Below are 26,161 nucleotides of genomic sequence, written 5' to 3' on the forward strand. Positions count from 1 at the left end.
CAGTTCTTATAAACCTGATATAATTGAAGATAAATTAGATTTATTACAGGACAATATTGTTTCTTATGAGAAACATTTGCAGATTACTAAGGTCAAAAAGCTGCAGAGACTGTAAAGATGTTCAAAACCAACTGGCCTTTTCGTGGCCCAGAGACTCTACCAACAGATTTGTTACAAGGGCTGTCAATCATTATAACAACCAATGAAATGCGCACATTCACGGAACAAATGCAATGCCTATCTCTACATCTTCAGTACCTATACAAACAACTGTTTGCAAGCAACAAACAGTTGTATTAGCTGATAAGAATGCTGTACAACCTGCACTTCTGGCCTCCTTATCTGATGATGCACAGCTTTTAAAAGACAATTCTAACAGTGATATATCCAGAGAGGCAGCACCTTCTACATCAGGGACATGGACTGTCACTACAAAAGATTATTTTTCTGCTAATGGCTTAGCTGGTGCTACCTTTTCAATAGACAAGATGTGCTCGGGTGGTTTTTTTACTCAAGGATCCTTTACCTATAAAAAAATCACTCGAGAAACACAACAAGGAAAGGGAGTCTACAACGGTTCCCTAGCTCAGAGAGAAATCAACAAACGGTGAAAAGGAGACGTCAATAAATACAGGTTTAGTTTTCAACATTTCTTCTATTGAGTTAAGCACAGAACAGATATTGCTATTAAATAAAGGTCTCTCCTTCATCCCTGTGAAGAGAGCAGACCATGCAGCAATGCTAAAAGACTTAAGGCTATTAGGAAGGAGCCTTACATTGAAAACTACTTTTTCTGACAATACAAGTGACACTGTTAATATTTACAAGAAACCTAGTACATTTAGTCCAGGTTTTAACTCTGTAGTGCAATCTTTTACTAATGTATGTGAACTTGAATTTAGACAATTGTTCACAGCAGGGACTTGAAGCAATTTTTATAACGTGTCTAGTGATGATGTTTCAGCTTTAAATGAATTAAAAGATTTGCAGTCGATTATTATCAAACCAGTTGACAATAGTAGTTCTGGATAAGGAGTTATATCAAAAACAAATGATGGCACTATTAGATGTGAATACATATCAGCACATCTCTAAATTGATTGCAAACAGCATTATGGAAAAAGTGTCCTTTTTAGTTTTTGATTTATTAATGACAGAGCTTACTAATGAAGACTTATTTAAGTTCTTTGATGTATCCTGTCCATTAATTCCCATGATTTATGGTCTACCAAAAATTCATAAAAATAAGAATATTCCACCCATGAGACCTATTGTAGCTGGCACAGGATGGTGTACTGAACCACTATCAGTTTTCTTAGAGAACAACTTACACATAATATTAGATACCTGTTACAGCATCTTAAAAGATACTAAGTAATTTCTAGAAAGATTACATACCAGACTATCAACTATTGATAGTGACTATGTTCTTGTCACACTAGACGTTGAATCACTTTTCACTAGTATTCCCAATGATAAAGGTGTTGAAATGATTAGGGAATTTTTGACTATGAACAACTGTTCTGATAATAAAATTAAGTTGATTTGCGCATTGTTGGACATCGTGCTTGAAAATAACATTTATATTTTTGACAATGAAATATATCTCCAGAAGGTTGGCGTAGCTATGAGCACAGCTTGTGCCAATAGCTACGCCAACTTAGTTTTTGCACATTGGGAGCATACTTCTATATTCACAGATAGCAATAAGTACTATGATAATATCCTTTGGTATGTGCATTTTGTGGATGACATTTTTATGTTGTGGAAGGGTGATATAGAGGAACTAAAGAATTTTGTTGCTCTTATGCATAATACTACAGACTTCTTGAAATTCACATAAAATATTCTTATAGTGAGATTGAGTTTCTTGATGTATTTCTCACAAAATCTGAGCTTAAGAAAGTTACCAGTAGTATTTATAAAAAACATGTAAGCAAAAACACCCTTCTACACAAAAGAAGCATGCATCGACGGCATATTCCTAGAAACATGCTAAAAGGACAAATCTACAGAGTGCTCCGGCTGCACAATGATGATGCAGACGCCAGAAAAGCACTTACAGATTTAAAACTGGAATTTTTAGAATGGGGGTATTCTGAGTTAGATATACATAAGACAATTAATGAAGCTTGGACACATAGACAGGGTAGATGCAAACCATACTTTGACACTACAACAGAAGAGTCGCAACTATCTGAATCCCCTTCTAGGACTAGAGAGACTTTTAGAGTTGTCTTCCAATATTCCAGTGACATTGATTGTTATTGTGATATCATTAAGAAAAACTGGAATATTTTATGTGACATTTCAGACTTTGCACATAAAGTTGGCACTACCCACTCCTTTTCTTTTAGAAATAATAGGTCTTTGAAGCAATATCTTTGTAACAAACCTCCCTCTACTGTTAAACCTCTATATTTGAGGATAGGCACTTTCCCATGCAGAAAATGTTCAGCTTGCCAATATATTTATAGTAATGCTACATATACACATCCTGCTTGCCATTTTAACATTAAACTGCATCACTATGCGGATTGTAAAACTAATAATCTTGTCTACTTTGCTTTTTGTCAAAAATGTCATGCATACTATGTGGTAAAAACTAATAGATGTCTCAAAGACAGAATTTCAGAACATAATAGAGACATTAGGAACAAAAAAGAAACAAATACTTTGGCAGCCCAGACACATTATTTACATGTTTTTAAATTTTTGGTGCTACAAGTCATTGATAAAACTATTAGAGGAGGTGATTTGGAAAATTGGACAGAAGCTGCAGAACAAAGGTGGATTCTCTTGCTGTGTGCAGAGAAATCCCCTCGCCTTAATAATATGTCCTCACTAAAACAGTTTTTAAAAGGACGCCCCCTTAAACACAAACATAAATAGTAATGCCTCATTTTTATCTGTAAGTATTCTTTATATTTTTTCATATATTCTTTATATTTGTAGTTTTTATTAGCATTGTTCTTTCTAAATATTGCTATTTATACATTTTTTATCTATATATTTTTATTAATTCTGTCAGTATATTTATTGTTGATATTTAGGGTTTATGAAATGGTCACATTATTTTGTTTGAGTGTTCCTCTTTAAAAGTCAATTATATCAGCTGATAATGAAACTGCTGCTATTTAAAGTTGTTTTTGGAGTGATTCAAACTGTCTGATGAAGCGACCTGTGAGTTGTGAAAGCTTTAACCTTCTTGTTTTTTGCTTTATTTTTTCAATTAAAGTTTCTGCCTTGTAAGTTATTGTGCAGTTTATTATTTCTTTTACTTGCTGCTATTACAGCCTTCAGGATGGATGTGCTGCCAGAGATCAATACCTACTGTCCCTCCAGCAGCTGATTTCACCCTGGTTAACAGCCTGTCTACCTCAAAAAATGCCACAAGTCCAGTACAACCCTAAAGAAGCTTGGAACAGAGAATGACAAAGCCCATAGGAGGGGAACAGTTCGATTGTACTGGTTCCCAAACCTGATAGGGGTCTATCAGGTTTTGCAATGACTTCATAAACTAAACAGCATATCTAAATCTGATTCATGTCATATGGATGAATCATTTGAGAAATTAGAAAATGTTAGATTTCTGCCTACTTTACATAGACTTGACTAAAGACTATTGAAAAAACCCACTAACTCCAGGTGTTTAGAAAAAAATCACATTCTGCACACCTGGTGGAGTATTCCATTATGTAGTGTTGCTGTTTGGTCTCCTTGGAAAACCTGCAACATTCTAGAGGCTGATGGATAAAATTCTTAAACCCCCAGACCAGGCATGTAGTAGCCTACTGGGATGGTAGTGTAAAATTCTTTGAAGATTAGGAGAATCATCTATCCAATGTTGACACAATTTAAAACTCTCTATATCAGTCTGGATTGATGGCTAATTCAGCTAAGTACAAGTTAGGGATGCAGAAGCCTACTATTTGGGCCATGTAATAGGCTGAGGGCTTGTGAAACCACAGCTTGAAAAAAATAAAAGTAGTGTGAAATTGGTCCATACCAATCACTAAAAAGCGAGTGAAAGCTTTTTTGGGCCTGGCTGGCTATTATGGCAAATTTATTCCTTATTTTGTCAGCATTGCTTGCCTTCTGACTGACCTCACTACAGTTATGGCTGCAATAAAGATGAAGCTGGCAGAGGCAACTGAAAAGGCCTTTAGGTAGCTAAAGAGTAGGCTATACTCGAGGCCATACTCTGAGTCCCTGACTTTTCAGAACAATTTCTAGTATACATTAATGCCTTGGAGGTAGGCATAAGTGTACTATTTTCTCTAGTTGTAGAGAGATAGAGAAAGAGAGAGAGAGCAAGTGACAGAGAGAGCGAGAGAGAGAGAGAGAGAGAGAGAGAGAGAGAGCGAGAGAGAGGAATATGCCAGACCACTGTCTGTAAAGGAATACTGATTTATTTAAGGAAATATTGGCTTTTACTTGAACTGTAAAAGGCCTGCAGTGTATAAACCTGGAAAGAGAATTTATTTTGACTGTAGGCTAAATTGTTTGGTATCAACTACATTCTTTTTTTTCTAAATTTTAGTGATTGTAAACAAACATGAGTTTCAAAGTGGAAAACTGGGTCCAGTGACTTTGTTACAAACAAAACAATATAATGCAAAGCATGTGTGTTGGGGAGTACAAAGAAACAAACACCTTCATGCATTAAACCTTGTATATGTTTACTACTGATGGCAGGTGTCACAGTGTAATACACCGTAACTGATCTGTTATTTATTGCTACATGATGTGGTTCATTTCTGTTTCATGCCGTTGAGCAATACTGCTCTTGGTTTAGCTGATTATTATAAGTAAACATCCTTTTGTCATTCCACACTGGATGTGGGAGGTGAAGAATGGGTAAAACATACAAGAAAAATAGCTGCAAAAATGACACTGCTGTAAAATGCCTGAATCTCCTCTTAGACAATAGGAAAATAATGGTTTATGGCTGGGGGAGGGGGGGGGTCAGGGCTGAGAGTGGCTCCCATCATCTAGAATTAAGGAGAAGTCCCAGTGGCAGCTGCTAGTCTGCTGCACATGGTTCAAGAAACCAGAAAAAATGCAAGCTATGACGGATTCCATGTAGTCTAGAAAAGTGCTTTACAGTTGTTTTCTGGTGTACAGTGTGAACGAATTACTTTTATTAGGTGAGCTGCTGGTCTGAACGTCATGCAAAAATCATGAAAATTAATCACTTTTGAGTGCTTGAATCTTAATTATTATGTGACCAGAATATTTTTATACTGGTGTCATAGCTCATTGATGGAAAGTTTTTTATCTCCTAAGTGGCAGGCTTATTTTTAAAGTAATTCTTAAATGCAGTGAAAACACTGTAGGCACCATGACCTAACTTGTAGGAAAATAAGAAATAATATTTGAAGAAGAATGTTGTCATTCACCCTGCAATTCACCCAGCCAGTGGAGATTCAGATGCCAGTGCATTTCTTTGTGCCGATCCCAAGCTTGGATAAGTGGGGAGTGTTATGTCAGGAAGGGCATCTGGTGTAAAACTTTTGCCAAATGACATATGCAGACAACAGTACAGATTTCCATACTGGATCGGTTGAAGGCTGGGTTAACAAAGACCGTTACCAGTACTGTTGGTCAACAGGGTGTTAGTGGAAATTGGGCTACTGTTGGCTGATGGAGAAGGAGAAGAAGAGGAGGAAGGCATACCCGAAGGCAGGAAGAGAGGAGGAAGGTTAGGAGTGTAGTAGTGAGGGTAGGAACTTTGAATGTTGGCAGTATGACTGGTATAGGGCGAGAGCTAGCTGATATGATGGAGAGAAGGAAGGTTGATATATTGTGCATGCAAGAGACCAGATGGAAGGGGAGTAAGGCTAGGTGTATCGGAGGTAGGTTCAAATTGTTCTAAAATAGTGTGGATGGGAGGAGAAATGGGGTAGAGGTTATCCTGAAGGAACATTGTGCCAAGAGTGTTTTGGAGGTGAAAACAGTGTCAGACAGAGTGATGTTTATGAAGCTGGAAATTGATGGTGTGATGAAGAATCTTGTTAGTGCATATGCTCCACAAGTTGGGTGTTCGATGGAAGTGAAAGAAACATTTTGGAGTGAGCTGGATGAAGTGGTGGTGAGTGTACCCAAGGGTGAGAGAGTGATGATTGGAATGGATTTCAGTTGGCATGTTGGTGAAGGAAACAGAGGGGATGAAAAAGTGAAGGATAGGTCTGGTGTTAAGGAGAGGACTGCAGAAGGTCAGATGGTAGTGGATTTTGCGAAAAAGATGGACATGGCTGTGGTGAATACATATTTTAAGAAGAGGGAGGAGCACATGGTGACATACAAGAGTGAAGGGTGACGCACACAGGTGGATTATATCCTATGCAGTCTGAAGTAGATTGGAGACTGTAAAATGGTGACATAGGAAAGTGTAGTTAAGCAGCAAAGAATGGTGTCTGTAGGATGATGTTGGTGATCAAGAAGTGGAGGAGGACAGTGAGGGCAGTGCCAAGGTTCAAATAGTCCAAGTTGAAAAAGGATGATTGTGAGGTGGAGTTCAGGGAAGAGTTAAGACAGGCACTGGGTAGCAGGGAAGAGTTACCAAATAGCTGGGCAACTACAGCAGAGCTGGTGAAGGAGACAGCTAGAAAAGTGCTTGTTGTGACATTTGGACAGAGGAAGGAGGACAAAGAGATTTGGTGATGGAACAAGGAAGTACAGGAGAGTATACAGAGAAGGAGGTTGGCGCAGAAGAAGTGGGATTGTCAGAGAGATGGAGAAAGTAGACAGGAGTATAAGGAGATGAGGTGTATGGTGAGGAGAGAGGTGGTGAAGTCTAAGGATAAGGTGTATGGCAAGTTGTATGAAAGGTTGGACACTAAGGAGGGAGAAAAGGACCTGTACCGATTGGCTAGACAGAGGGACCAAAGTGAGAAAGATCTGCAGCAGGTAAGGATGATAGAGGATAACAAAGGAAACATACTTACAAGTGAGGGGAGTGTGTTGAGCAGATGGAAAAATGCTTTGAAGGGCTGATGAATGAAGAGAATGAGAGGGAGTGAGAGAGAGAGAGAGAGAAGGTTGAATGATGTGGGATAGTGAATCAGGAAGTACAATGGATTAGCAGTGAGGAAGTAAGAACAGCTATGAAGAGAATGAAGAATGGAAAGGCTGATGGTCAAGATGACATACCTGTGGAAGCATGGAGGTGTTTAAGAGAGATGGCAGTGGAGTTTTTAACCAGATTGTTTAATGAAATCTTGGAAAGTGAGAGGATGCCTGAGGAGTGGAGAAGAAGTGTTTTGGTACTGATTTTTAAGAATAAGTGTGATGTGCAGAGCTGTAGTAACTACAGAGGGATAAAACTGATCAGTCACAGCATGATGTTATGGGAAAGAGTAGGAGAAGCTAGGTTAAGAAGGGAGGTGATGATTAGTGAGCAGCAGGATGGTTTCATGCCTGGAAAGAGGACTGCAGATCATAGGATCATAGGAGGTTACTAGGCTAATGGCCCTGCAGCCCTTACAAGCCTAGCCAAGAGTTTATCCCCAAAAATGAAACCTCAGTCAGCACCTGTCACCCCTGTGAGTGAGGGACAAAGGTCTAACCCCTGGGACAAATTTGTGGTTTCCCATCCACTCATCAAGGTTGCTCTTGAAGAGGGTCAGTGAGGTACTCTGTTTGATGTGTATGGGAAGTCTGTTCCAGAGATGGGCAGCCTCTGGGAGACAAACCTGTCTCTCCAGCAGGTTTTGTTGATGTTGCATATTAGATTTAGGCCTATTGGGTGAGTAATGTGTGATGAGTTAGACTTATGGATATGGAGCATCTCTAGGAGGGCAAGGTCTGATATTGCCTTGTAGGCGAGACACAGATCACCTCTGAGCAATCTGTATGATGCAGAGTAAAGTGATGGTGATTTGAGCCTGTCCTCATAGGACAGGTGTTGGAGGCCATAGATTCTCTTTGTGAGGTATTTCTGTGGCCTTTCCAGTTGGTGCAGGTGTTTGGAGAGCTACACACCAAATGGGGTGTTATACTTAATTCTGGGTCTAATGAGGGAGGAGTAGAGAGGTAATAACCTCCTTTTTTCTGGATGCAATCCCTTTACTTATGAGATGAAGCAAGTAAAAGGCTTTTTGGACCACCTCTGTAACATGATGGTTGAATGTGAGATTGTTGTCAACCTAAGTACCCAGGTCTCCCACCACGGGTTGTATGCTAAGGGGGTTGCTGTTGATGTGGTAATTAGTAAGGGCCATGTTTTTGCTGAATGGTATGATAATATATTTTTTTTGCATTTAACTTAAGGCCATGACTTTGACACCAGTTATTTGTAGCTGTGAGACCCTATTGCAGTATGTTAACGTCATAGTTGCAATGTTTGCTCTGAGAGTGTTGATGGAGAAGTATAGAGAAGGTCAGAAGGAGTTGCACTGTGTCTTTGTGGACTTAGAGAAAGCATATGACATGGTGCCTAGAGAGGAGTTGTGATATTGTATGAGGAAGATGGGAGTGGCAGAGAAGTATGTATGAGTGGTACAGGATATGTATGAGGGTAGTGTGACAGTGGTGATGTCTGAGGTAGGAGTGATGGATGCATTCAAGGTGGAGGTGGGATTACATCAAGGATCAGCTCTGAGCCCTTTCTTATTTGCAATGGTGATGAACAGGTTGACAGATGAGATCAGACAGGAGTCTCCATGGAATGTGATGTTTGCAGATGACATTGTGATCTGTAGTGAGAGCAGAGAACAGGTTGAGGAGATCTTGGAGAGGTGGAGATGTGCTCTAGAGAGGAGAGGAATGAAGGTCAGCAGGACTAAGACAGAATATATGTGTGTAAATGAGAGAGAAGAGAGAGGAATGGTGAGGATGCAGGGAGTAGAGTTAGTGAAGGTGGATGAATTTAAATACTTGGGATCAACAGTTCAGAGTAATGGTGAGTGTGTAAGAAAGGCAAAGAAGAGAGTACAGGCAGGGTGGAGTGGGTGGAGAAGAGTGTTCAGAGTGATTTGTGGCAGATGGGTACCAGTAAGAGTGAAAGGGAAGGTCTACAAGAGGGTAGTGAGACCAGCTATGTTATATGGGTTAGAGACTGTGGCATTGATGAACAGGAGTCAGAACTAGAGGTGGCAGAGTTAAACATGTTAAGATTTGCATTGGGTATGATGACGATGGACAGGATTTGGAATCGGTATATTAGAGGGTCAGCTCAGGTTAGACGGTTTGGAGACAAAGCCAGAGAGGCGATATTGTGTTGGTTTGGACATTTGCTGAGGAGGGATGTTGGGTATATTGGGAAAAGGATGCCAAGGATGGAGCTGCCAGGTAAGAGGAAAAGGGGAAGGCCTAAGATAAGATTTATGGATGTGGTGAGAGAGGACATGCAGGTGGTTGGTGTGACAGAGCAAGATACAGAGGACAGGAAGAAATGGAAATAGATGATCTGCTGTGGTGACACCTAATGGGAACAGCTGAATGAAGAATAATTTGAAGAATACTGTTGCATTGAGAAGAGTGTTGTCTCTTTTTACACTCAGTCACTATCTTCCTTCATAGAGTAGAGCCTGCAGCCACTACATCTGACCCCGATATTGCAGGTGCTCTGTCACAAAGCCCTACACCTACAAGTTTACAGAGACTTTTGTCATTGTTTCATGTAAACAGATTTCTTATGAAGAACCTTGCTGTGTATTAACTTTAATCAGTTAAATACATGCCTGCTGTATGAAATAGTAGCACCCCTTACTAAGTTGACCACTGCTTCTTTTTGCTTGACTAGTAGACTATACTGCATATGCCAGGTATTTAGTCTCAGGAAATGACAGAAAAACCTGTTTTACTTGCATCTCTTTGTTAATTGCTTTGTTCTGGCTATAAAGTGATTGTTCTCAGTTATAAACTGACCTGACATAAATCTTCAGTTATACAGACAACTCTGCAATCAAACAAAAAGGCACATATTTCATGACAAAAAAATCACACTATTCCTACCCTCAGGATAACTACAAAAATAACCCTAAGAAATTCTGGTCCTCTATAATATCACTGGTCAATCCAGGTGTGACGATAAGTGGTACTGCCAGTTATGCCAGGAAAAGTGGGGCAGTGGATGTGTAACATATGCCAGCACAGCTAGCTGGAATTATATATAATTTGTATATCAAACTGATTTGTACAGATGCTTGTGTTGAAAATGTATTTGTAAAGTTGCCTGTGTTAAAAATGTACCAACAGTGAGTCCTGACTGTGTTGAATTAATGTGTATGTTTTAACAGAGGATACTGGAAGAGAAGAGGTTAATCTCAGTTCCAGCTAACTTTGAAAAATAGTTGAAATTAAATTAGGTCATAAAGATTTTATCTTATAGTTCGGGTTACAGCCAGAGACAAAATGTCTGGGAAACCAAGTATTAGGAAGCCTTTTTTATTGTCTCTAGCGGAGAGCTAATTGCTACTCTGGAAGGGTAGAGGTTTGACATTGTTTTATTACTTCCAGGAGCTGCAGCAGATATGAGAAAAGCTCTATCTGGGTGCATTGTAACACATATGTGCTAAAATCTGGAAGCTTCTAGTGATGGCGATAATATGGGAGACAGAGGCAGATGACCAGATGTGATGTCATTCTGTAAGCTATTCCAGAAATAATATTTTGATATTATATGGAGAAGTCTCTCAGTCAGACTAAGCACTCTGTTTTGGAAACCTGACATAGAAGGATTGCTCGCCTACTTCATTTTGCTTTGCTCTAGTAAGTGAATCAGGGGATAGTAACTCTTTAGATGAGTCAAGAAAATATAGTGAGATTAGTTAAGTACTGTTTTTCTATATCTGTGTGAATCTATTCATCTGTGTTATTTTAATATTTCCTGTGGTTGAAACTCTGGTGTTTACTGTAAATAGATATTTAGCATTTTCATGTCCTTTTATTATGTATTATTAAATATAGTTAAACTTTTTATTGTGGCTGGTTCTTTTTTAAAAAATATTTAAGTTCTGAGAGTATTTGCAAATATTTATTTGGTGATAACTCTGGCCACTCGTGAAAGCCTTGTTATTTGGTCAACATTACCATTTGTATTAGTATTAATTGTACACAGTATAATTGGGTACCCTTGTAAGAGCCTTAAAGTAGCTGGCAGGGGTTCTGATGGTAGTGAAACTACATTGTAGTCCGGGTAAAAGGGGGCATAGCTAGTAAATCTGTGCCAGCCTTTCCCAGGGGTGTGTGTGTGTGTGTGTGTGTGTGTGTGTGTGTGTGTGTGTGTGTGTGTGTGTGTGTGTGTGTGTAAATCAAATCTTAGAGTGTGTGTGTCATTTGCTTGGAGCAGGGACACAAAGCACTGGTTTCACAGAGAGAGTGGTGGAGGACTTGGCTTGGACAGTCAGCTGAGGACTTAACTCTGCATTTTTGCCAGGGGGGAGAATTACTGGGGACCTGGGGAGAGACAGAGAGATAAACCCAGCCCCGGCCTGAGTGTGTTCCCTGCATGCTCTTAAGAGAGGTCTGCATCTGGAAATACTGAGTGTATCCATTTGTATTCCAAGTGAATGTCCCTCTCCAGTGTCAGTGGTGAGGATTCAGGGTCCTTGATTACTGGCCCAGAGTGGGGGAAGTCATACCAGGAAATAAAAATAATCCCATTCCATACCCCAATGTACCACCTTTTCAAACAGCCATGAAATTTAACACATACTTTATAGAGTCCATATCCAACCTAAAAGTAAACCCAACTCATCCACTCCAACTCACTTCTTCTACTAATACCCCCATTACTAACTTCTATACAACCCACACATTACACACACACAGCCAACCCCTCACTCATAAGCAAAAACCAAACCATCCCCAGCTTACTTTTCAGCCCATCCCTTTATCTCAAATAAAAAAAAAACTACTACAAAAACTGAAAGCTTGCTCAACCTCAGCAGAAAACCTCCTGCCAGAATGCCTAAAGCTTGTTACAGAGGCAATAGCATTCCCTGTTTGCATCTTAATTACTAGATCTATAGCTGAATCACATGTCCCTAACCTATGGAAAATATCACACATTATACCTTTACATAAGGGAGGCAACTCCACTGACATCACAAACTTTTGTCCTATTATAATCTAGTCCCCCCTCTCTAAGATTCTAGAAAAATGTGTGCATCTACAACTTTTCCACCGTCTTACACACAACAACCTACTTTCCCACACTCAACATGGCTTTAGACCTGCACACAGTAGTTCCACAGCCTTATTATCTTTTATGGACTCTGTCAACAAAGCTCATCACACTGACAAACTAGTATCTGTAGTATTTCTAGATTTGTCAGAAGCATTTGACATGGTATCTCACCCTAAACTCCTTAAAGAACTTTCCAGCATTGGTTTATTCTCCTCCTAACTTCAGTGATCTTCTAGCTACCTAACTGACAGGCAGCCAGCAGTAAAATGGCAGGGCTCTGTCTCCCCATATAACATCACCCCCACAGGTGTATATGAAGGATCCATCCTTGGCCCATTACTGTGTAATGTCTTCATCAATAACTATATACTTCCTCCTGTGAAGGCTCTCTAATCCAATATGCAGATGACTGAACTACCATCTGTTTATCAGGCATATTAACTCACCTACAACACATAACACAATAAGCTTTCTCTTCCATGGAAACATGGCTCTCTAATGTTGAACTCCTATTGCCCCCCTCCCCCCCCCCCCGCCAACAAAGCTCCTTCTCTTGACCCACAAACCCCATAGCTCCAACAGAATAAACTTCAAGATCTTTTCAGCCAATAATACTGAAATTGAATTGGTTCAGCATACCAAACTACTAGGTGTCACAATTAATGATAATCTCAATTTTGAACTACACATACAAAATAGTGTTAAAAAACACCAAAAACTAGGCATGCTATGCAGGAATAAAAACTTTCTCACAGCAGCTACCATAATTACCCTGGCCAAAACCTCTTGGCCTGTCTGTTATATATGGGGACCAATTCTAACTAACTTACAGACCGCACTAAGAAAAAAACTAGACAGCTGCTATAACAAATTGCCAAATTTGCCATAAATGCAACCCACCTAACTCATCACTGTAAAGCCCTACATTCCCTAAGATGGCTTGAACTCCCCCTCCACCTCCAATATGTACAGCTTACTATGGTATAAAAAATCATCCACAGCCCACTAGCTTGTCCTGCTCTTAGCCCATTAGTCAATTTTCAATTCCCAAATAAACATCTCAGATCTGAAGACAAACATCTCTTCATAACTTATAAACCTAACAAAACCCAGGCCTTGCATTTACTCCTGCTATGAGTCAAAACTATGGAACTCCCTTCCTTTAACTATCAAAATTGCTACTACTAATCTGCACTCCTTCAAAACTTCTATAAAAGAATAATTCAGCAAAGCCTGGATTTGCTCCTGTATACTCTTAAACCCTTTTCTACCAATACTCATTCTGTCTCCACTACTAATTACCCTAACCTCATTTCCTGTACACATACATTCATACCTTTTCCACATCTATTCCTACTGTCTCTTCTATCACACCCTACCCATCTCTACTCGTACTATCCTACATCTTCACCAATATAATCTGTTACCATATTTCATGACCTCTAGAATACTAATAATCATTATGATAATCATCACCTCTAAAATATTAATAATCATTATGATAATCATCGATTATATAAAAATTGCTGCATCTTCCTATTATCAGGCTTTTCATATAACTTATTTTTGAACACTATGACTATTATGTCTGTTGAGCTTTTATTCTGCCAAACTAATGTGTAGTTTTTCAAATTTTGTGCTTGAATGTTATGACTTTATTATGTCTGTTAATTTCACATTCTGATAAACTAATCTGTTGTTTTCATATTTGTGCGTGAATGTTATGACTTTATTATGTCTGTCTAGTTTTTCATTCTGTTAACCATATGTATCTGGAGCTTTTCTCCCTGGGTGTCCACTGAAAATGGGTACCTCGTGACCTAGTCGGACTTTCTTGGTAAACAAATGCCAAATAAATAATAAAATAAAGTAAGTAAGTAAGTAAATGTATGTATGTATGTATGCATGTATGTCAGTGAAAAAAGGAATACCAGCAGTGAATCTAATAATTGTCTAGTAAGTGACAACATATGCTGTCCTTTAGTGTTAGTAAACGTCATACAGATATCTTCCTGTAAAGAAAGTATTAATGGCCATTACTCCCTTAAAAGGTCACAAGATCAGCAGTAAACATAAAATGAATGCCCTCTAAGATCAGACTGTATGGCATAACTTTAAAAAATATTTGTTTTTTGCTGAGTGCAGGACATTTTCATTGCAGATTATTTAAAAGAAAACTCCTGATATATTTATTTGATCTGCAAAAGTCCTACAGTGAGGGTTATTAAAATGTATGCAAGCGAGGGAGGGGTGGACTTAGGCCCAGCATCCTCAGAAGATGTATTACAACTTACAACCTTATAAGAGAGTGTTATTCTATTACCTCAGTAAGCATTGTTGCCTGCTGTAATCTGGGCTCAATGCTTTCAAAAACAGCACCAGTGAATTTGTTTGATAATGTTTTATATGAAGTATTTGCTATTAGCATCTAATAGTTAATAAACTATGTTTATGGAATTCTGTATGCAAGTGTTATAAGCAGCAACACTTGGCTTTCAGCAAAGAGAGCTCTCAGGCTGAATGTTCCTTCCATTCTTTTCATGCAGGAATGAGTAATAATATTTTATTTCTAGTAGTAATTGTACTCCCCGTAGGTTTGTTAACTTCACTGTGGAATAAGTCTTTTAATAACAAAGAGAAGTGCTATACTATGGTTAGAAATCAGTACAGAGTACTGGTGTGACTGTTCATTTAATTAATCTTTGTGTTCTCACGTGTTAACATTGTTCTGGGTCTCTCATATTGTTATATTTGAAGTACTATGTTCAGTCAACTAGAGGATGCAGTTTCTATCTTCTTTTCAAAGCTTTGCTTTATAGTCATAGCTAATATGTAGTTCAAAACGGTTAAATGTAGGAAAAGGCAATATCAGATGTGCCAAAATAAACTGTAACATATTGTTACCAGTCAGCTTCACATCTATATAAGCACAGTAGACATGAAACAAAACAAAGTACAAATACAAAATATAGCTGCCTATTTTTACATAAAGATAAGTACGTGAGATCATAGCTTATATTAATGTAAATCAAAGCAGAAACTGTGTTTTCTGATTGTAGGGAAGCCTTATTATTTGCTCTTGCCTGTGGCTTCCATTCCGGTTCTACTATGAAACGCTGACTTTCTGAAAGTCAGTGTTCCAAAAGAATGAAAAAAAAAATGTTTGAAATCAAAAAGGGTGAAAATCTCTTATTTTTCTTGTTTTTTGCAAGGGGGCAAACCCCCCACACCTTGAACTTATATATACCAACTCCAGGGTTGCACCAACTCACAACTCAAAGAAGGAAGTAATCTCCCTAAAGAAGTAAATCAGTGTTGGTGCAGAATTAGAAATCTCACTGGCAATGATTTCATATGGGAAAAAGCACTCGGCATTATGCAGTTCATTTTGGGGGGGGGGGGGCTACTAACACTCAAGCAATTGCACCTTGAGCATGTGTAGGGATGCCTTCCAGTGCTGGTCAGTGTTTGTTATGAGTCATTAAAACCTAGAAAGCTGAGAGCAGATGGGGTCCAAAAAGCCATGCGGTCTGCTGTGAGATCCCCTGATTGGGTGATCTTTGGTACCTAGTGGTTGTATTTCTGTGCCAAATGGAATCTGTTATAGTATTTGTAAATATGAACTAAGAAGAATGCACAGGATGTATATGCACATGCTGATATATTATTCCAGATAAGCAGGAAGCCAGTTAAAGATGCATTGTATGCCAGCTCTGATCTGCGGTCCTCATGAATTTACTAAGACTTTACTATGAAGCATAATTTGGGGCATACACACACACACACACACACACACATATATATATATATATATATATATATATATATATATATATATATATATATATATAGTAATGAGACCAATTCATATGTGTAAGAGTATCTACCTTTGAGCAGCAGCAGAAATAAACCCAAAATAGAAAAATAAAGCAAAGCTATGTAAAATAAAGGACATTTTGGGGAAGCAGGTGAGAAGAAAATATTATGTTGATCAGTATAACAGACTAGTGGGTTGCATTAATTAAATATTGATAAAAGATACTAAAAGTGATTATGTATAAAAGAACATAAAAATATATTGCATATAATAAGCACTTTATGCTTTATGATTTCATAGGTTCATAGGTAGGTACTAGGCTATCGGCCCTGGGGCCTATACAAGCCCAGCCAAAAAAGGTACCCTGGCTTTTTCAACCCAAGAAAATTATTTTCCTGTGCCACTGTCGAGCAGAGCCACAGAGGTGATCCCCGGGGTGAATTTCCTATTTCCCATCCAATCATCAAGATTTTTCTTGAAGAGTGCTAATGAGGAGCTTTGTTTGATATAGATAGGTAGTTTATTCCAGAGTATGGGAAGTCTCTGGGACAGGAATCTATCCCTCTGGCAAGTTCTGTTTATTGTGGTGACAAGGTTTAGGTCCCTAGAGCATGTAGCTCGGAGGGATTGGGATTTCTTTAAGTGGAGCATGTCCAACAGCTCTGGGTTTGACATAGCTTTGTATGTTAGGCAGAGATCACCTCTGAGTAGGCGATATGCGATGGAGTAAAGCTGGAGTTTTTTGAGACTGTCTGCGTAGGGCATCTGTTTGAGGCCGGTAATCCTCTTTATGAGGTATTTCTGTGGCCTGTCCAGTTGTTGTAGATGTCTTGTGAGGTACATACCAAAAGGGGCATTGTACTCTATAATGGGTCTAATGAGTGATGAGTAGAGGGGAACAATGACCTCTTTTTTTCTGGATGAGAAACCTTTTGTGATAAGGTGTGCTGCGTAGAAGGATTTCCTGACTACTGTGGCAATGTGATTATCAAAGGAGAGACTACTGTCCACCTGTGTCCCAAGGTCTCTTATCAAACATTTTACCAAAGGGGATGACAATGCACTTTTTGGCATTGAGCTTGAGGCCATGGCTTTGATACCAGGCATCTGTCTCAGTGAAGCCCTTTTGTAGGATGTCCACATCGTTAGGAGTTTTGATTATGGCTCCTAGTTTGCAGTCATCTGCGAACTTCATTAGCCAAAGACCTTCTGTGTTAGCCTGTACATCAGAGAAGTAGATAGCAAACAGGAGAGGACCCACGACTGAACCCTGTGGTATGCCACTTGTCACTGGTCTGAAGTCGGATTTGGAGTCTGCTACTTTCACAGTGTGGGTTCTGTCAGTGAGCCAGTTGACAACCCATCTTGTGACATAAGGATTTATACCTAGTTTAGTGAGTTTATCTATAATTCCAGAGTGGGGGATGGTGTCGAAAGCCTTGGCAAGATCTAGATAGGCCGTGTGAACCACCTTACCCTTGTCTACGGCTTTGGTGACTGCTTCAAAGAAGTCTATCAGGTTTAGGAGACATGATCTGCATTTTACAAACCCGAACTGGGTGGGATCCAGAGTATGGAGATTACCAATTTCTTTGTTTATAAGTTCCATGATGATACATTCCATGGCCTTGCAGACCATGCTCATCAGGCTAATGGGGCGGTAGTTCCCAGGGTCCGTGGTGGCTCCCCCCTTGTGGAGTGGGATAACCGTTGTTGTGCGCCATTCAGCAGGCACAAAGCCTGAGGTGAGGTTATGATTGAACATGGTACTTAGGCGGGGTGCCAGTTCATTCTGTAGTTCATGTAGAACACAGCCTGGAATGTTGTCTGGTCCCATGGATGCTGTGTTCTTGGCTTTGGAGGGTGTGGTTTTTACCTGTGCAGCCGTGATTACAGGAACTTTGCATTCTTCCAGTATAGCGATGGGCTCTTTAGGGGGTGAGAGGGGGGTAAAGTTAGCACTGAACCTATCTGCCAGGATGTTGGCAATATAAGTTGGGTCTGTATATTTAGTTTCATTGTGCTGTAACTCAGAGCAGATCTGAGTGTTGCCATTGAGATTCTTGACATAGCTATAGAATGCTTTGTGGTTGTCTTTAGAATCAGTGGCGATTTTGTTTTCGTAACTAGCTTTGGAGGATTTTATCAGGGATTGCAGCTTCTTACTGAGGCTGACCAGGGAGCTCCTCCACTCGTGGGATTTTACTCTCTTTTGCAAGAGTTTCTTCCTTCTATTGTACAGTTTGTTTATGGCAGGGGACCACCAGATTGGCTTCCTTATTTTGGAGGATAGCGCCTTGGTTCTGTTTGGGATAGCATGATCCATGCACTCATTTAAGTGCTTATAAAGTGCAATTGTGTAAGATTCAGTAGTCGTAACTGTATTGTCCATCTGCATGGGTGTCATGAAGTTCACCACTTCTGTCTTAAGAAGCATGAAGTTGGCATCGGAGAAATTTTTTACCATGGTTTCTTTAATGGGGGGTGGTGGCAGGATGTGGATATCTAGGGTAATTAGCTTATGGTCGGATCGGACCATTGAGGTGTTGACTTCAGGTGTGGAACACCAGTCGCTCATGTTGGTAATGACTAGATCTAGGATATTGTTGCCCCTGGTAGGAGTGTGGATAAGTTGATCCAGGGCATTGGAGTTTATAAATTCCAGAAAGCGTTGAGTGAAGGAGTTGGTACATGAGTAGTTTTCCCAGTTAATGGCAGGGTAGTTGAAATCACCCATTATTAGGGTGTTTGGTTGAACCCTAATATTTTCCAGTACATCAAGAAAAGAGGAGTGGGAATACTGGTGCATGGTGGGTGATCTGTAGCAAGCTACAATTTGGATTGCAGTTTTGCCCAGAGTTAGTTGCACTTGGATAACCTCAGCTGCATTATGCTGAGCAACTAGCCTGGAGGTGTGGATATCCTTAATGAATATGGACACACCTCCACCTTTGGTGTTCCGGTCCAGGTTACATGGCCGAAAAGTGTGATATGAGTTATAGCCTGGTAGTGCAGGGGTGCTCTCTGGAGCCTTGAACTAGGTCTCAGTCACTGCACAGATATCGATGTTCTCCATTTTAAGGAGTGCCTCGAGTGAGTGCATTTTGAGATTTAGACTTCTAGCATTGAGTAGCATCACCCTCAGTTTTTGCTTGCCTATTCCTGTTACGGTGGTGAATTTGTCATTTGAACCTTGCCTAAAAAAGGCACTAAAGGGGCAGCAAGAACCTTAGCCAGTATCCGGAATCCCAGGGTTGACAGGTGCAGGCCATCTCTGGAAAAGCATCGTGGTCTGTCGACCATGTCATCCCAGGCAGACAGATACTGGATCCCTTTAGAATGGCACCAGAAGCTTAGACAATTGTTGAAGTCAATCATTTTGTCCTTGTACTGCAACATCATTCTGGGTGATGGCAGAATGCTACTCAGGGCTAGGGTCATACCTGCTTGGGCTACAAGATTGGAGAGCTCTTCCATGTCTCTTTTCATGTAGTCCAGGGAGGTACATCTCAGGTCATTCACACCAACATGGACAATGATAGAGTCATATTTGTACTTGTTGTGGAGTGACCTGAGTGCGTGGGTTATGTGGCGGATCCTGGCACCCGACAGCCAGCTGACAGTAACCTTCTCCTTGTTTAGCCTGGTGAGTGGGACATCATTGTGCCTGACTATAGTGTCGCCTATGACTAGTGTGTTGGGTACATTGTTTTGCCTTATTGGCTGTGGTTGAGTGGCACATTGAGTCTGCGGGCTACGTGTCATTTGGGTTGTGTTGGGGGTGGAGGTTGCTTGCATTTCTGCTTTGGAGGTCTCTGTTGCTTGAGCAGATTATTAATGAGAGCCTCCACAAATGTTTTTGTGTTTCTAGGTGTGGATTTTGGCAGTGTAGATTTAGTGAGACTATGTGATGAGTGTGGTGTGGTGCAAGTGTTTACCTTCTCCTCTTGACTGTCAAGTTCAGTCTTGATTGGAGAGAGCTTTACCTCCAGTTTGGCTAGATAAATGCATCTCTAACAGACAGCACGTTTGGGTGCTGATTTAATAATTATGCAGGACCCATTTCTGATAACAACATCTTCATATGTTTATGACAAAGGCTAACACATTGTTGCAGCATGTGGCAATTCTGTTTCACAGAGCTTAGCTGTCCAGTTAATTTCACAGCTGTAGTGCCTTGTGTGTGTGTGTGTGTGTGTGTGTGTGTGTGTGTGTGTGTGTGTGTGTGTGTGTGTGTATGTGTGTGTATATATGGTGTTATAATGTGCATGAGCATACAGAAATGGTCTGGCAGTCCTTCCAGTTAATTTCACAGCTGTAGTGCCTTGTGTGTGCATGTGTGTGTGTGTGTGTGTGTGTGTGTGTGTGTGTGTGTGTGTGTGTGTGTGTGTGTATATGTGTGTGTATAGATGGTGTTATAATGTGCATGAGCATCCAGAAATGGTCTGGCAGTCCTTCCAGAACTGTTTCTTTGCCATTCACTACTTGCTTACCAAGATAGGCAGTAGCTCCTCTGACACTTTGAATAGGGTAAAAGCAAGTATTAAAATGGATTAATAAATTATTATTATGTTACAATCAGCAAAATATAATATATATACTGAATTTAAATGTTTTACAAAACACTGTTTAGCTGTCAAAAAGGCTTGGCAATGCTCAAGTACTGTAAGAATCAATATACAACACATTTATAAATATTATAAAATGGTGTTTACCCAACAAATGAATAAATAGATTCAAAGCCAAACCTGATCATGCTATTTTGGAACAGAGCAGTGATGACTGAACGTGGGATTTTACAGCGTATACCCATTGCTGTCTATGGCAACAGTGCATCTGATAGTGCCTAGTGAGGGTGTGTGTGTGTGTGTGTGTGTGTGTGTGTGTGTGTGTGTGTGTGTGTGTGTGTGTGTGTGTGTGTGTGTGTGTGTGTGTGTGTGTGTGTGTGTGTGTGTGTGTGTGTGTGTGTGTGTGTGTGTGTGTGCGTGCGCGCACATGCTTGCATGTATGTGTCTACAGACCAGTATCTAATAATTTTTATGGGGCAAAAGAACAATATGAAATGATTTTCTCAATAGAACAAATAATTAGTGCAGTGGCAATACTAAGTAACAAGTGTATTTGTAAGGAACAATTTAATGACCAAATGTGGAAATCACTGAATTTTGGCCAGCTAATGGATGGTGTAAAAGAAAAATAAATACATTTTCAGATATTAATGTCTATACCCCTGCAAAGATGCATTTGATTAAACTGTAGTTACTTTAACAAAAAGTTTGGTGTTCCAGAACAATATATAAAGTCAAATCAATGTTCATCTCTTAGTTTATGCAGATTTGTGTACAAGTATCTTATGTTAACTGTGACTGCTTAAACAAAGAGCAATCCTTGTTTCGAAGTAAAGACTGTATCAACTGTGCAATGGCAAAATAGTCCAATTTTTTTCCAATATAAAAACATGTAAAGAATTTGCAAGTAACTTGTGGCTCCTTATACAAGCAAAAAGGAGAACAAGTGTCTCAAATCAATAAACAAATTTGTAAGAGTATGTATTGAAGTAGCTGCAATTGTTTCATATTGGTATATGAGTTTATGCTTTAGTATTGCCTTGTATGTGACAGGAAACCCTTGAGAGCAAATTGGCTGTATGTGGATACAGTTTGTAAATAGCCATGCATTTTGTACCTAATGCGGTATCTAGTACGCATATCCTTTTCATGACATGATACTCAAGAGTAAATAATTTGATTAAAATAGATTACATCGTCTCTTACTACTTGATAAAATTTCCCTCTTGCACTCCAGAACTCTTTAAGCTGTACCAAACTACGCTAATCATCTCTGAGTACGTAGTTCCAGCAGTCTGAAAAGATAACTATTCTGTCTGTTTTTTTAAGTACTTATCATTATGGTTGTGGACATCACTGATCACATATGTATTCCATTTTATGTAGATAAATATTATGTATCATAAATGGAGTAGACAAAATGGTTCTTCTTTATGATGCAAATCTGCATGCTTTTGGTATGTAGTGAAGTCTACGGTCACCGACAATGCCATAATACTCAGTTTTTAGACAAGTATTAAGTACTACTCAACTTGGGAGTATAGGTGGGCAGGTTAGAGCCACTGTAAAGAAATGATTTATCAACATTAGACAAAAACAAGTACCTAGCCCAGCTTACTGCCCATGTTTGCACTGTACAGCATGTATACATTTCTCAGACTATACTGACTGCTCTGGCTGAACCAAATGCTTACTTTTGACTATAACTGATTTGGCTAGACTATATCTCTCAGTTTCACAGAGAGACTGAATTGTGCCAAGTTTGGCTTAAAGCTTTCATGCTGCGCAAGACCTAGATTGTCTGCCTCTGACTGAAAATGTTTTACTGCACTTCACATACAGGGTTTTCAATAGAATACATAGTTAGTGCCATCTATAATCTTGCCAAAGCGAAATTTAGCAAGTTGCTATATTGTATGCTCTTTATATGTTATAAGTGGTCTACGCTCTTCATATGTTATAAGTAGTCTGTACTATTCATATGTTATAAGTAGTCTACTCTCTTCATATGTTATAAGTAGTCTGTACTCTTCATATGATGTTCTTCGTGTTTCACTGTTGCAGTCATCACACTTGGGTGATCTGCCTGCAGGTAGCCCTCAGTTGGCCTGAATACCAGAGACTTAGTATTTCTGCATTGGCTGCTGCCACTCCAGGACTGATATCAGGTCATCATGGGTATAAAAACAGGCAGCCAATGCCATTACATCCGTCTTTCTTGCCGAGGAGCCCAAAGCAGAACCAGTTCGCAAGTGCCGGTCAGCTGCTACCTGAATTTTCATTTACAAATTTAATAATCCTGAAGTCTTCTAAAGTTAAGTACCCTGTTGGGGATCCATTTTTCTTGCTCTAACCAACGTCAGAAAAAGTTAACAATTGTTTTGCCTGTGAAAAGCAAATATCTCACAGAGATTTTTATTCTTACCACATCACCTGTTTAGGCCCAGACCATGACGTCCCTCGCTGTCGGTTTGTGCCTTATTTAACCCCCGAACCATTTGTCGTCAGGCTCTCTTTGTTGTTAAATTCTTTTGCTCTCAAAATCCGTATTCTGAAATGGCTTTGGTAAGCTATCTGACTGCTGATATTCTGAAAAAATGTAAAGATAAAGACAGAGACAGACCACATAGGTCCAAAACTGCCAATGATGCTTCCATTAAGCTAGTCGCCAGTCCGCCGGTACTCAGTGAGGCACTTTTGCAGCTCCTGATGCCCACTTCAGTGGATTTGCAGGCCTCTACTGAGACCCATTTGGAGTCCGGTATGCCACGAGACTCTTCATCGACTATGGAACCTGCGGATGTCTCTACCTTGGATGGGTCCTGAGCCGCTGAGCAGGCACCGGCTTCTGAGGCAGTTATTCGCTCAACCGATGTTCGACTCAAACCGACGACTTTTTTAACCAAAACTACTGAGTTTCTTAGGCCCAGAGTATGCACTACACCTAGAAAACTGATGACCAAAGCATGTGCACCTGCTCCTATGCCACAAAAATAAATGCTTAGAATGGCTGAAGACCTTATTACGCTGATTAGGGAAAGTCATCCTTTCCCTGCTAAGAGACAAAGAGTCCAGTCCCTTTCAGCTTCAACAGACCAGGAGTTCGATGACTCTGAAATTTCTGATTATGAAGACATGCCCTTATCTGCTTATGAGGATTCAGATGCAGAGGAATCCATTCCCTCTGCCTCTCCTCCAGAGGATTTTTCTTTTGGTGAAACCTTGCATACCTTACGAGAGCATTTCCACATGGAATGCCAATACTATCCTCAGTCCAAAAAGAGACTCAGAGCATTTCTAGAGCTGCCTCAACACAGGCCCTCCGCAATACCCCCTGTCCTGGATGTTGTGGATAATGTTTTTATGGAATCCAGTCTTACTCCTGACACTTTACCTCCCGCCCCTAGGAAACGAGACAGGTATAGTGTACCTGACAATCACAAATTTCTTTTCAAGAATCCTACTGCTGACCCAGAGATCATTTCCCAGGGGCCTAAAGGTATCAAGGCTACTACAGCCAAGAATCCCACCCCTTCAGACAGGGATTCCAGAGCTTTGGACAGATGGGATAAGAAGGTATATTCCTCTGCAACTGTTGCTATTAGGGCATTGAATTGTCAGTTTCCCATGCTGAAGTACCAACAACATATTATGGAACTTATTAAACAAAAAGTGGCAACCTTTTCAGACTGTGCAGAAAATATAGAATTGCAGGAGCTTATGTACTCTGCAAGCCGAGTCAGCAAGCATACTTTGCAGTGTGGCTTTGATGCCCTAGAAGCATCTTGCTGAGCAGCAGTCAAAGGCTCTGTACTGAGAAGGCATGCTTGGCTCAAGGAGCAGACCTTGCCAGACCATGTCAAATCAAAGTTACTAGGTGCTCCTTTGAATAAGGACTGTTTGTTTGGCACCAAAGCAGAAGAGGTTCTTAAAAAGATGGAAAAAAAAGCTAAGTCTATGCAGACTGTTAAAGAATTCTTACAAGTGCAACCCCTTAGATTCAGTAGGCATTGCCCTTCCAAACAACATTCCAGCCCCCTCCAGGCCTTCTCAAACCAAACCCAGGGGAAACAGACTACCCAGACTTCAGTCTCAGGGTATGCAGAGATCTAAGCAATGGAGTGCCCCCACCCCTAAAGCAGGGAGTGGTAAGCCACCTCCTTAAGAAAAAGCTCACAATGACTTCTTTACTCCACTCCCCAGCCCTGCCCAATTGCTTGTGCCCTTAGGAGGAAAACTTGCCCTTCATGCAAAAAACTGGATCTCCATCACTCAGGACCAGTGGGTCCAGAACATTGTACCCCAGGGGTACAAATTTTATTTCCATTCACTGCCAACCCCAAGTGGGTTTCCAGACCTTCCTCTAAACCAGTGGGCAGAGGCTCAAAACCAAGTACTTTCCCTGCTCAATATCAGAGCTATTCAGCCGGTTCCAGTAGAACAGAGGGGTCAAGGATTCTACTCCAGACTCTTCCTGGTACCCAGGAAAGAGGGCTCTTGGCACCCAATCCTGGATCTTTCCATTCTCAACACCTTCCTAGTGGTACCAAAATTCAAAATGCTTACCCTGCAACAGCTTCTTCCTATGCTAGCCAAGGATGCCTGGTTAGTCACCCTAGACTTAAAAGAAGCCTATCTACATATCCCCATAAAGGGAATCATGTAGGAAGTATCTACGTCTCAGGGCAGGGTCTATGCATTATCAGTTCTCTGCATTTCCCTTTGGCTTATCTACTGCGCCCAGAGTATTCAAAAAAAGCCTGGCTCCAGCCATTGCATACTGCAGGCAGAGAAATATCCAAATTTACCCATACTTGGATGACTGCCTTATTCAGGAGGACAGTCAGGAATTGCCACTGCAGCACCTGACATTTGTGAAAAATCTTCTCACTTCCTTGGGGTACACCGTCAATGAAAAGAAATCAAAACTGGTACCCAGTCAAAAGATTGTATTCCTGGGAGCAAGCTTGGACACAACTTCCCAGATGGCATTCCTCACCACAGAAAATTAAGTCTATCTGACAGACTACTTCAAACAAATGGCCACCAGAACCCAGCTATCTGCAAGACAAATACTGCAAGCCCTAGGGTTCATGGCCTCATGTATACTGCTGATTCCATATGCAAGACTGCATATGAGGAAACTCCAATGGTACTTAAAAAGTCTTTGGTGCCAACATTCTCAGGACCTGGAAACAGTCATTCCTATCATACCCTGTCTAAGGATAGAGTTCCACTGGTGGGCAGAAGCATGTAACCACAACAAGGGACTGCCATTTACTCAACCCCAAGCCACCCAGACCCTAACCACACACACACACATCAGACTATGCCTGGGGGGCACACATGGACGGAATATGGATTCTGGGCCACTGGAACCCAAGTCAAATTCATCTTCACATCAACCAAAAAGAGATGCTAGCTGTACAGAATGCCCTGACAGCTTTCAGATCCTTAATCTTTCCAGGACAACTGCTAATAAAAACAGACAACACCACAGTTATGCGGTACATCAATGAGCAGGGGGGAAGGCATTCCTACCCACTCTGCAGGCTAGCCATGGCCCTGTGGAACATGGCCTTGGACATTCAAGTCCATCTGCAAGCTCAGTTCCCACCAGACAAACAAAACTTACTGGCA

At 40.4% G+C, this 26,161-nt stretch overlaps 1 protein-coding gene across 2 annotated transcripts in view; it reads left to right on the forward strand.

Moving 5' to 3' along the window:
• Nucleotides 1-26,161, forward strand: part of KCNH1 (potassium voltage-gated channel subfamily H member 1) — a 2,413,895-nt gene that overhangs the window by 111,962 nt on the left and 2,275,772 nt on the right. The window lies entirely within an intron of this gene.

The sequence above is a fragment of the Protopterus annectens genome, chromosome 1.part0 (assembly GCF_019279795.1).
Source record: "Protopterus annectens isolate FY-2018-M chromosome 1.part0, PAN1.0, whole genome shotgun sequence".
NCBI lineage: Eukaryota > Metazoa > Chordata > Ceratodontiformes > Protopteridae > Protopterus > Protopterus annectens.